This window comes from Crocuta crocuta, unplaced genomic scaffold, assembly GCF_008692635.1.
Source record: "Crocuta crocuta isolate KB4526 unplaced genomic scaffold, BGI_CrCroc_1.0 scaffold273, whole genome shotgun sequence".
NCBI classification, from domain to species: domain Eukaryota; kingdom Metazoa; phylum Chordata; class Mammalia; order Carnivora; family Hyaenidae; genus Crocuta; species Crocuta crocuta.
The window spans coordinates 2811926-2825156 of record NW_027529425.1 but is presented as its reverse complement, the minus strand read 5'-3'; the positions used below and the strand labels follow the sequence as shown (position 1 = coordinate 2825156).

Genomic DNA, 13231 nt, shown 5'->3' with positions numbered 1-13231 from the left:
TTTTTCCTCCCCCCGCCCCATATTTCCCCCCGCCCCACTCAGCATAATGTCTTTAAGACCCACCAAGCTGTTGCATGTATCAGGAGTTCATTCATTTTTATTGCAAAGTAATATTTCAAGGTCTAGATGTGCCACAGTTGATTCACTTGCCTGTTATTTGATGCTTGGGTTGTTTCTAGTTTGGGGATAGAAGTAAAACTGTTATGGACATTGATGTATAGGTTTTTGCAGGGACATAATTTTTAAATTTCTCTGGGATAAATGTCCAGGAGTGATGTTGCTGGGTCCTTTAGTAACTGTGCATTTAGTTTTGTAAGAAACCACCAATCTGTCTTCCAGAGAGTTTACCATCGTTTCACGTCCCCTGTAGGAGTGTTTGAAAGACCCATCTTCTCCTCCTCACATTCTCTGTTGCTGCTTTTTTTTGTTTTTAAATGTTTGTTTATTTTTGAGGTGGGGGGGGGGCTGGGATCCAAAGCGGGCTCCATGCTGACATCAGAGAGCCCTATGCAGGGCCTGAACTCATGAACCGCAAGATCATGCATGACCTGAGCCGAAACCAAGAGTCATGCTTAACTGAGCCACCCAGGCACCTCTCTGTTGCTGTTTTTCATGTTGGCTGTTACAGCTGGTATGTGATAATACCTCATGTGGTTTTGACTTGCATTTTTCTAATGACTGGTGCTGTGGAACATCTTTTTGTGTACTTATTTGCCATCTATAGATCCTCTTTGATGAAATGTTTTTTTTTTAATTTTTAAAACATTTTTATTTATTATTGAGAGACAGAGAGCATGTGCAGGGGAGAGGCAGAGAGAGGGGGAGATACAGAATCTGAAGCAGACTCCAGGCTCTGAGCTGTCAGCACAGAGCCTGATGTGGGGCTCGAACTCGTGAACAGTGAGATCATGACCTGAGCCAAAGTTGGATGCTTAACCGATTGAGCCACCCAGGCGCCCCTAAGTTAATTTTTTTTTTTTTTTATAAAGCATGAAGGTTAGGTCAAGGTTCATTATTTTGCCCGTGAATATCCATATCCAGTTATTTCAGCCTCATTTGTTGCAAAGCTTGTCATCTGCAGAATTGCTGTTGGACCTTTGTCAAAAAGCAGAGGGCTGTGTGAGTGGCTCCTTGGAGGTCTGAGTGTTACTCCCATTTAATCTTTTACAGAATTGTTCTGGCTATTCTGATATGACTTATATAAGTTTTAGAATAATCTTCACTCACTTTATATGTATATCTACAGAAAGATCTTACTAGAATTGTGATAGGAATCACATTAAACATATATGTCAGTTGGGGAGAAATTGACATTCCATTACCTGGACACAGTATGTTTCTCCATTTATTTAGATGTTTTTATTTCATTCCTCAGTGTTTTGTGGCTTTTGGCATACAAGTCCTGTACATATTTTATTAAATTTACACCCAGGTTTGTTTTTTGAGCGATGGGGGGTAACATTAAAATTTTGTTTATCCCATGTTCATTGCTAGTACGTAGAAGCACAATTGATTTTTCTATGTTGATCTTATATCTTACAGTTTTGTTGAACTTACTTTTAAGTTTTAGAAGATTTTTTTAAGTTTATTTATTTTGAGAGTGAGAGAGAGAGTGTGCAAGTTGGGGTGGGGGAGAGAGAATCTCAAGCAGGCTCAACATGTAAGCACAGAGCCCGATGTGGGATTCAAACCCACAAATCTGTGAGATCATGATCTGAGCTAAAGTCAGATGTTTAACCGACTGAGCCACCCAGGCACCCCAAGTTTTAGAAGACTTTTTGTTAGGTTCCTTAGGATTTTCTAGGTAGACTATCATATATAATCTGCAAATAGGGATTCTTTTATTTCTTCTTGAGGTCTGTGTATAGTGATTTTTACATCCATATTCATGAGAAACAGTTGGCTAGTAGTTTACTTTTTTGTATTATCTTAGTTTCATTTTGGTATTAGGATTAATACTAGCTTCATAAAATGAATTGGGAAGTAAGTTTTTCTTCCTCTTTTTACTTTTCTTGGAAGAGATTGTATAGAATTGGTGTTAATTCTTTAAAGGTTTGGAAGAACTCTCTAGTGTAACCATGTGTACTTGCAAATTGCCTTTTTTTTGAGTTTTAAATTACAGATTCAATTTCCTTAATTGTTATTGGCGCTTCAAATTATCTACTTAATTTGGGGTGAGTGGTAGTAGTTTCTGGTCTTTGAGGAACTGGTACATTTCATCATAGTGTAGTTTATAGTGTTTCTTTATCTGTGGATGCCTATAGGCGCAGGTGGCGATCCTTGTTTCATGCCTCATGTTGTTAATTTGTGTCTTTTCTTTAGAGTTGTCCATTTTATTTATTATTTATGGAACCACTTTTTTGTTTCCTTGATATTTCTCTGTTGTTTTCTCTTTTCAATTTCATCAACTTCTTCATTATTTTCTTCTTCTTGCCTTAGGTTTCTTTTGTTCTTTTTTAGTTTTTAAGATGGGAACTTAGGTTATTCATTTGATACTTTTCCTCTTTCCTAATGTCAGTATTTTAGGGCTGTACATTTTCCTCTTGGCACTGTTTAATTATGGCCCACAAATTTTCATGTGTTGTATTTTCATTTTCACTCATTTCAGTGTATTTTAAAAATATTTATTTTGGGGAGATTGCAAGCAGGGAAGGGGCAGAGAGATGGGGACAGAGGGTCTGAAGCAGGCTCTGGCTGACAGGCTGACAGCAGTGAGCCCGATGTGGGGCGCGAACTCACAAACGGATTATAACCTGAGCCGAAGTTGGATGCTCAACTGACTGAGCCACCCAGGCGCCCCATCTGTATCTATATATATATGGATATATATATACATATTTTAATTTCTCTTGGGATTTCCTGTTTATTCCATGGAGTAATTAGAAGTGTGTTTAGTTTCCTGGTATTGGGAGACTTTCCCGTTATCTTTCTGTTCCTGATTTCTGATTTGATTTCCTTGTAATTAAAGAACCTGCTCTGATTTCTGTTCTTTTAAATTTATTAGGTTTGTTTTATGCACAGCCTGTGGTCTGTCTTAGTCCTTGTGTTAGTGTAATTTATATTAGATTAGGTCCTGGATATGGGGGAGGGGGCATTATTCATCTTACCAAAGATTCACATCTATCCCACGTGCAAAATACATTCCTCCTGCTGACATGCCCTGAAGTCTCTGCCCATCGCAGCATCAGGTCAAAGTTGAAAATCTCATCTAAATGTCATCAGCTCAGAAGTCCCAGTCTCATCATCTCAACCAGATATGGGTAAGAGTCTGACTATGATCCATCTTGAGGCAAAATTCCTCTCTATCTGTGGATCTGTAAAGTTAAAACCAGATTATCTCTTCCCCAAATACAATGGTGGACAGGCATAGGATCGTAGGTAGAGATATTCCCATTCCAAAATGGAGAAACATGAGAGAAAGAGGGAGAGAAGAAAAGGAGAGGAGGGAAGAGATAAGAGACACAGGGAAGAAAGGAAGAAGGAAGATCACTGGTTCCGAGCAATTTCAAGACCCACCTCGGCAAGCTGCCCTGGGTCCTCAGGCCTGGAAGTAACCTGTGGGCCCCAGGCTTTGTCCTGCTCCTTTTCTCCCGACGGCGGTGCATGTTAACACTGAGTAGTTGAATCACCCTGTGTCCGTCTGTAGGACTGGGGGAATCTGACCGCTTTCTCTCATTCTCTCTTTCATTCCAAGTGGCAGTTTTTCTCGTGGTGTTAACATTCTTGAAAACCTGTGAGTCTCCTGGGTATTTCACGGGCATTTACTGCAGTAGAAGCAAGGGTCCTCTGTGGATCTTTCCTGTGTCATCCTGTCTCTGTTCCTGGCTTCTGCCAAGGTGGTTGAAAGGATCTTTGAGTGACGGGCTCACTCTGGCCACACCGCCTCTGTGAATGAGTGTGGCATCCTGCGAGAGCCCTAGGGGACATCAGGTGGCCACACCCTTGGCTTTCTCTTTGGGGCACATTCCCCACATCATCAGGTCCTGGTTCCTTTTTGCCTCACGGTGTTTTCCTCAGTGTATCTCATCTCCCTTGATTTTCACTACAAGCAGCCAGAAAAACCAGTTTGCAACTTCAACAGTTTGCTTGGAAATCAGCTCAGTTAAACATCCAAGTTCATTGCTGACTGAGTTCTGCTTTCCACGCAATCGTAGGGTGCAGTCCAGCTGCACTTCGCACCGGAATGCAGAGGTTCCAAACACAGGTGCCTCCTTCCTCCCTGAGCGCTCGCTGCCGGTACGCTCACCCCCCCACCCCCAGCCAGTGGTGTTTGATGATTGAGGTGCCCTCTGGCCATACAGACCTTGTCTGCTGCACTCCTCGTTTCCTGAGTCCTCGGGTGGTGGGGTGCAGCACCCACATTTCTACTCGCCCTTAAGGCAGTCCAGGCCTTTGCTGTCATTCAGTGCAGGAGCCCCTTCTGCACTTTGAGGTGTTGGTCACAGCACTGCCCTCCTTCCAGCTACCGGAATCTGCACTTATAATGGACTTGGTGGCTGAATGCAATTAAATCTTCACCCTGTTGCACTTCGGGAGGTCAGAAGTCTGCAGTCAGGGGCGCCGGGGTGGCTCAGTTGTTTAAGCATCTGCGGCTCAGGTCATGATCTCATGGTCCTTGGGTTCGAGCCCCATCTTGGGCTCTGTGCTGACAGCTCAAAGCCTGGAGCCTGCTTTGGATTCTGTGTTTCCCTCTGTCTCTGCCCCTCTCCTGCTTCTGTGTACTCTTCTCTCAAAAATAAATAAACATTAAAATTTTTGAAGGGGCTCCTGGATGGCTCAGGCGGTTAAGCGTCCAACTTTGACTCAGGTCATGATTTCACAGGTTCAAGCCCCTCCTTGGGCTCTGTGCTGACAGCTCAGAGCATAGAGCCTGCTATGGATTCTGTGTCTCCCTCTCTCTCTGCTCCTTCCCCACTACTGCTCTGTCTCTCTCCATCTCTCAAAAATGAATAAACGTTAAAAAAAAAAAAAAAGCCTGTCCTCTGTTTTACTGGGCCAGATAAAGGTGGCAGCTGGGCTGGGCCCCTTTGGAAGCTCTAGTTGAGAATCTGTTTTCTTTTCATTCTTATTTTCCCCCCAACTTGGCCATGCTCTTTTTCCATCTTCCAAGCCAGCGGCCTGGGATCTTGCTTCCATCATCCCAGTGCCTTCCCGGTGTTATAAGTCCCCTTCCTGCTTAGGGAAGAGTACTTGTGGTGGCAGCTTAGTGCCCCTTCCCCACCAATCCAAGCCAGCCTTCTACCTCAAGATCTTAAATCGTATATACAAAGTCCCTTTTGTCATAAGAGGCAACATTCACAAGGCTTAGGGATTAGGACCTGGATGGGGAGGTGGGGGGCATTATTCAGCCTACCAGAATGTTCTGTGGGCTCTTGAAAAGAATGAGTTTTGTACTGCCGCTTGGTTGGAGTGTTCTACAGAGTCAGTCAGGGCCTGTTGGTTGATGATGTTGGATGCTTCTACACCCTTGCCCATTTTCTGTCTGGTTGTTGAGGGAAGGGGGTTGGCATCTGCCACTACAGTTGTTGATTTGTCTCTCTCTCTCTTTTTTAATGTCTATTTATTATTGAGAGAGAGGGAGTGGGAGAGGAGGAACGGTGGAGAGAGAGAGAATCCAAGCAGGCTCTGCACTGTCCATGCAGAGCCTGAAGCAGGGCTTGAACTTACGAACTCTGAGATGATGATCTGAGCCGCAATCAGAAGTCAGTTGCTTAACAGACTGAGCCACCCAGGCGCCCCTATCACTCCTTTCAGTTTTGAGGTGGTTGTAGCCACACATTGGGCAACTCTGTTGTTCGCTGCATACTCATGTAGGATTGCTTTGTCCTGATGTATTGACTCTTCCATCATGATAGGAGTTCCCTAGTTCTGGTAATTTTCTTTGCTGTAAAGCCTACAATGTCTGATACTGATACAGGTGATTGCTAAGTTCAATGGTCGGACATGCGTGTTTCTTACCTTGCAGTGCCATGAAAGTGATACACATTCAGGAGAAAGCATACTTCGGAAGTTTAAATTTTGATGTTTTCCCAGGCTAGTGCTTTGTAGTGTGATCTTCTGTTGTCCTGGACAGTGGCGGCCGTGCGATACCCAAGGTCGAGAACTGAAACACGGACAACCATTCCGTTCCCATATAACCTTCCTGTCTTCCTCTCTCGGTTCAGTAGTCTGCAGTCACGTCAGGCATTCAACACTTGGTTATAAAACAGGCTTGGTGTTAGATGATTTTGCCCGACTGCAGGCTAATGTAAGTGTTCTGGGCACGTTTAAGAGGAGGGGGCCTAAGCAATGATTGGAAGGTGTGGTAGGTTTGGCGTATTAAATGCATTTACAACCTACCATTTTTTCAACTTACCATGGATTTATTGGGATGTAACCCCATCCTAAGTCAAGGGATATCTGTATAGCCACTCCTGTTTTCTTTTGATTAATAAACATGATTTGTCTTTTTCCATTCTCTTTTATTTTTTTTAATGTTTTATATTTGAGAGAGAGAGAGACAGAGACAGAGAGAGCGAGTGCGACTAGGGGAGGGTCAGAGAGACAGAGATAGAATCTGAAGGAGGCTCCAGGCTCCAATCTGCCAGTACAGAGCTTGACCTGGGACTTGAATGCACAGTGAGATCATGACCTGAGCTGAAGTCAGATGCTTAACCAAATGAGCCACCCAGCCTCCACCCCCCCCATTCTTTTACTTTTAACCTACATTTATCATCGTGTTTGAAGTGTCTTGTAGCCACATGTAGTTTGGTCATTAAAAAAAATCTGCCAATCTGTGTCTTTTAATTGGTATATTTAGACCTTTTATATTGAAGGTGATTATTAATGTATCAGGATGTAAGTTGTCATTACACTTTTTTTTTTCCCGGTTCTTTTTCATTTCTCTGTGAATTTTTTCCTGTGAGTTACTTGAACATTTTTTTAAGAATTCCAGTTTGACATAGGCATATTGTCTTTGAGTGAGTCCCTTTGTGTAGACTTTATTTTATTTTTTTATGTTTTATTTATTTCTGAGAGAGAGAGTGATAGCCTCAGCCGGGGAGGGTCAGAGAGAGAGGGAGACACAGAATCCGCAACTGGCTCCAGGCTCCGAGCTGTCAGCACAGAGCCCGATGCGGGACTTGAACCCACAAACCATGAGATCATGACCTGAGCCGAAGTCAGACGCTTAACCGACTGAGCCACCCAGGCGCCCTGTAGACTTTTTTTAATGGTTGCTCAATGTGTGTGTGTATGCATGTATGTATGAATGTTATATATATTTATATAATATATATGTCCGTATATATTTATATAATTAGAGTTTGCTGGGGTTATCATTTTACCAGTTCAAATGAAATAGGGAAACCTGCCCCCCCTCCAAATTTGTTTATTTTTAAGAGAGAACACAAGCACAAGCAGGGGAGGGATAGAGAGAAGGAGAGACAGAATCTTAGGCAGGCTCTGCACCATCAGCCCAGAGCCCGATATGGGGCTCAAACTCATAAACTATGAGATCATGAACCGACATGAAACCAAGAGTCGGAATCTCACCTGACTGCACCACCCAAGCGCCCCAGAATAGGGAAACCTTACCTCCCTATACATCTCTTACCTGTTTCTTCTGCATATTCCACCAGACGGTGTTGTAACTTTTGTCCTAGCCACACTTGAGAGAACTTGGGAAGGAAAGTTTATTGTACTCACACAGTTTTACTTTTCCTTCCTTCTTCACTCTATTCCCACATGCCTTGTTTTGTCGTCTCCCTTCTGTCGAGGGGACTGGAGCTGCTCTTTGAGGGCAGGACTGTGGGTGACAGATTCTCTCACTGTTCCTTCATCTTAGATCATTTTAGCTTCTCCTTCATTCCTGAAAGATTCCTTCAGCGTATATGGAATCGAGAGCTGACCGTTCTTTTCTTTCTTTACTTGAAGACTGGTGTGGTACTTCCGCTGGCCATTATGGCTTCTGATGAGAAATTGGATGTCCTGCTCCTGTGGGGAAGGTGTCCTTGTCTCTTTCCTCTTTCAGAAGCATGTGTATACCGTGACTTAGGTCTCTGGGTCATGCCATTTGGAGTTTGCTCACCTTCTTGAGTTTGTAGGTTTTGGGGTTTTTCTTTGGTTTTTGTTGTGTTTTGGGGGGAGCAGATTTGGGAAGTTTTCAGTCATTTTGAGAAAGACTTTTTCATCCTGTCCTCTTTGTCCTTCTTTGTTTCAGGGAAATTCTTTGTTCTTTTCTCAACTGTCGAAAACCCCTTTCAAGTGTGGAACATCTTCTGGTCTTGGCTCATTAGAGTTCATGAAGAACTTTCTGGTCATGCACATCTCTCTGGGAGTTTTTTTGTTGACTCAGGTGCCCCATATTGGAAGTGGTGTTCTAAAATCCTGTCATTACTCTTTCATTTAAAAAAATTTTTTAATGCTTTATTTATTTCTGAGAGAGAGAGACAGGGTGAGCAGGGGAGGGTCAGAGAGAAAGGGAGACACAGAATCCAAAGACAGGCTCCAAGCTCTGAGCTAACTGTCAGCACAGAGCTGGACGCGGGGCTCGAACCCACAAACTGTGAGATCATGACCTGAGCCGAAGTCGGACATTTAACTGACTGAGCCACCCAGGTTCCCCGTCATTACTCTTTCAAATATTAGAGAACTAACAGATGTAATTCTCAGAGGAGGAGGAGAGGATACCCCATCCCACTTTCTTCACACGTGAAATGACTCTAGTTTTATGTAGGGTGGGTTTTTGTTTAAAAATTTTTGTCTGTTTTTTATTTTCCTAAAAGAAATTCACTGTTCTGTCCAAAGCTGATCAAAATCTAGATGGGGCTCCTGGGTGGCTCAGTTAAACGTACAGCTTTGGCTCAGGTCATGATCTCACAGTTTGTGGGTGTGAGCCCCACATCAGGCTCTGTGCTGACAGTTTGGAGCCTGGAGCCTACTTTGGATCCTGCATCTCTCTCTCTCTGTCCCTCCCCTGCTCACACACTCTCTCTCAAAAATAAATGAATCAACAATTAAACTAAAATCAAGATAAAGGGGCACCTGGCTGGCTCAGTCAGAAGAGCCTATAACTCTTTATCTCAGTGTTGTGAGTTCCAGCCCCATGTTGACTGTAGAGATTATTTAAAAAAAATTTTTTTTTAATCAAGATAAAATACCGTTTACTCTATAGTCATTGTATGAGTGGGCAGCTCTTGCCTATAACAGTGAGGAAGTCCAGAGCTTCACAGAGCAAAGGTTAGCAGTGGCCTACGGTTTTTATTGTAAGTGGTAATCTGATATTACTGGGGGAAATCTCGTCAACCTTATGCATTCAGGTTAGATAATAAGGAAACATTACATCTTTCAGGTGTTACAGAGTCCCCATAGGCTCCCTCCATATAAGGTTTCCCTATCTTTAACATCTTAGTCAGTGTGATACACTTGTTACAATTGATGGACTAATGTTGATACATTGTTATTACGTAAAGGCCATAGTTTACAATAGGGCCCTTTGTACTGTATAGTTCCGTGGGTTTTGCCCAATGCATCATCGTGTGACATGCATCCACCAGCACATTATAATGGACAATAGATTCACCACCCTGAAAATCCCCTGTGCTCACCTATTCATCCCTCCCCTTGTCTCCTTGCACCCCTAGCAACCACTGATCCTTTTACTGCCTTCATAGTTTTGGCTTTTCCAGAACCTCGTATAGTTGGAATCCTACAGACTGGCTTCTTTACAAATTCCGTTTCCTCCATGTCTTTTCATGGCTTGATGGATCCTGTTCGTGCTGAATAATATCCTCTTGTCTGTTTTATTTACCACAACTGATCTCTTCACCTGCTGGAGGACATCTTGTTTGCTTCTGGGTTTTGGCAATTACGAATAAAGCTGCTGCAAACATTCGTGTGCAGGTTTTCATGTGGGCATAGGTTTTCAACCCATTTGGGTGAGTGAATACCTGGGAGTGTGGTTGCTGGATTGTATCATAAGCCTGTGATTAGCTGTGTGCGGAACTGCCAAACTGTCTTCATACGATTTTTATACATGCGTATTTGTGAAGCTCTTCCCCCTTCACTGCAACTTTTGGCTGTTAAAAAACATTGGTTATACAGGGGCTTGATGCCAGAATGTTTATTTCGCTCTATCACTCAATTATCCAGGATAGAAAGTCTCATCGGCCATTATTTTTTCATGATTGAGGTAAAAATGTGTCTTTTTTTTTAATGTTTTATTTATTTCTGAGAGAGAGAGACCATGTGAGCAGGGGAGGGTCAGAGAGAGAGGGAGACACAGAATGTGAAGCAGGCTCCAGGCTCTGAGCTAGCTGTCAGCAGAGAGCCCAACGTGGGGCTCGAATCCACGAACCGTGAGATCATAACCTGAGTCGAAGTCCAGACGCTTATTAACCAACTGAGCCACCCAGGTGCCCCAAAATGTGTGTCTTTTAAGATCTTTAAGTGCTTCGTGGTGTGATTTAAAGTTCCACATTTATTTTGAAATTTCAAGTAACATTCAAGAAGAGAATTCAATTTTGATTATCTTTTTGACATAATAATATATATCATCCTATTCACAAGCAAGGAAACTGAGGCACAGACAGGTTAGGTAAGTTGCCCAAGGTGACACAGCTAGTAAGAGGCAGAGACCAGCTTTGAGCACGGGTTGTCTGGCTGCAAAATTCAGGCTCCTAATTACTATATCATGTTGCCTCTGTACTTAATAAATTGCATTCAGGATTTGAGTTACAGACTTACATGTCTAGAGCCACCTTTTAGCAGTGGTTCTCAAATTCCAGTGTTCAACAAAATCATTTGGGAAGCTTGTTAAAAATTCAGAGCCCTAGGGGTGCCTGGGTGGCTCAGTCGGTTAAGTGTCTGACTTTGGCTCAGGTCATGATCTCATGGTTTGTGAGTTTGAGCCCCGCATCGGGCTCTGTGCTCTCAGAGTGGAGCCTGCTTCAGATCCTCCCCTCCCCTCCCCCCACCCCTTCCCAACTTGAGCGCATGCATGTGCACACACTCTCTCTCTCTCTCTCTCAAAAATAAACATTAAAAAAAAAATGCAGAGCCCTAGGCTTCATACCCAGAGGTTCTGATATGATAGGCATGTGATAGGAACCCTGTTCCAGACAAGTACCTCCAAGTGATGTTGATGGGGAGGGTGGCAGACCACGTGTGCAAGAAATTGCTCTAGGAAATGAGCTGGAGTCCGTGACTCAAACATAACCCCTCAGGTAAGGATTCTGGAGAGCTGGCCGAGGGCTTGGCTCTTCTGTGTGCTTCGCTGGATGGAGGCTGGGAAGCTCTTGCGTGGTCCTTGGTGGTCACCAGACAGGACAACTGGTGACACGCTGGTCTCCAGAGAGGGCTTCTGTGCGCAGGCAGAGGCGGGCCTGAGAGGAGGGCAGGGCCGTGCGAACGGAAAGGCAGTTAGCTGGAAAACCTGCCACGACGGCTCTAAGCTGACTCTGGTGCTGATTGTATCTGTTATCTTTGTGTTTGGAAAAATCCTTCCCTGCCTCATCCAGCGGTAGGTGGGCATATCGAAGGTGGGAGGGGACTGGGGAGAATGACAGCCACAGCATGTAAGGAGGAGGGGGCAGTGTGTACATCAGGCCAGATTGTCCCTAGGTGGACTGGCATTGTCTTGGTGTGTGTGGGGCAGGCTTTTAGCAGGTCCTTTCAGTGCGTTTTGCAGGAAATCCGTCCTTCTCGTCATTGAGAATTAACAGGATCCCATCTCGGTAAGTAGGCTTTCAGAGGAGGAAATACAGTGCTCACGTTAGTCCAGCTGTTTTGTGTATCTGTACTTGCGTAACTACTGCTCGGATTAAAGTCCACACAAGGCACCTTCTCCTTCAGCACCCTCCCCGGCTTTCCAGGGGAGTCGCTCTTCTGATTCCTGTCCCCACAAACTCGTCGTGTCTGTTCTTGGCCCGTCCCGGCCATGTCTGGTAACCACAGTCCTGCCCTCACTCGGCATCACGTTCCCAAGCTTGCGTCTCGAGGCCGAGTGATAACTCTGTGGTGTGGATGGGCCACGCTGTGTGTATCTGTTTGTCCCGTGAGGGCTGTTTGCGTGGTTTCTGCACTTTGGCCATTGTGACCCATGCTGCTGTGAACATGGACCTTCCAGTCAGTGCGGCCCCAGGTCCCAGACCTCCTGGGGCCCCGGAGAGGGACTGTCAGGCTGCACGTGGACTTGGGAGGAATTGCCAGAGTGGCTTCATCGCACTTCTTAAAGGACTTCTCTGCATTATTTTCTCCTTTTGGTTTAAACTGTTGTTGTTTTTCTAATCTCTGAAGGTGAATGCTTAACGTGCTTTCAACATAACTTTTTAAAATACGTGTTTTCAGGGGCACCTGGGTGGCTCAGTCAGTTGAGCGTCCGGCTTCGGCTCAGGTCATGATCTCATGGTTCATGGGTTCGAGCCCCACCTCAGGCTTTGTGCTGACAGCTCAGAGCCTGGAGCCTGCTTCAAATTCTGTGTCTCCTTCTCCCTCTGCCCCTCCCCCGCTCACTCTGTCTCACTCTGTCTCTCAAAAATAATTAAATGTAAAAAAAAATTAAAATACGTGTTTTCTGTTATGACTGCATTGTTTACTAGCACACAGGCATCGATATTTTCAATATTTTCACCTCAGAATTTTCTCATTTACTTTATATCTTCTTGGACCAATGTATTCTTTTTTTTTTAAACATTCAGTTTTGAGAGAAAGTGTGAGTAGGGGAGGGGCAGAGAGGAAGACACAGAATCTGAAGCAGGCTCCCGGCTCTGAGCTGCTAGCACAGAGCCCAACACGGGGCTTAAACCCACAGACTGTGAGATCATGACCTGAGCCGAAGTCGGATGCTTAATCGGTTGAGCCACCCAGGCATCACCCAGTGCACTCTTTAGAATGGTGCTTCTCAATTTCCAAACAAATGTAGTTTTTTTTCCTAGTCACTGTGTCGTTAACTATTTCTAACTTAAATATTTTGTGGTCAGAGAATGTGCTCTTTACAGTACCGATTTTTCTTCAGTAAGACTTCCGTGCAGGAAACCCTAAAGCATGCTGAGTGTTTGGAGCAGGAAGAGATAGTGTAATCCAGAGAACTGGGCACTTCCCATAGCCCTGTGCCCGGGCTATGGCCTGGGTCTTTAAGTCACCAAAGGAACGCCCTCCGGGTGAGCCCTGGAACCCCTGCGTCCTGGGAACATCCCCAGCTGCGGCTGGAGGGGGGCACAGTCTGAATCAGGTATGTCCCCAGCTGCGGGGG

At 44.5% G+C, this 13231-nt stretch overlaps 1 protein-coding gene across 3 annotated transcripts in view; it reads left to right on the top strand.

Annotated features, from left to right (window-relative positions):
• The first annotated feature begins 11405 nt into the window (after nt 1-11405).
• Nucleotides 11406-13231, top strand: part of CYTH3 (cytohesin 3) — a 39977-nt gene continuing 38151 nt past the window's right edge. For 2 of the 3 annotated variants that reach the window (XM_077758730.1, XM_077758728.1), the window contains exon 1: nt 11573-11714. The gene's annotated coding sequence lies outside the window, so the exon portion shown is untranslated. Of the gene's footprint in view, nt 11501-11572; nt 11715-13231 lie in introns of those variants that run through there. The other variant, XM_077758729.1, reaches the window with a different exon arrangement.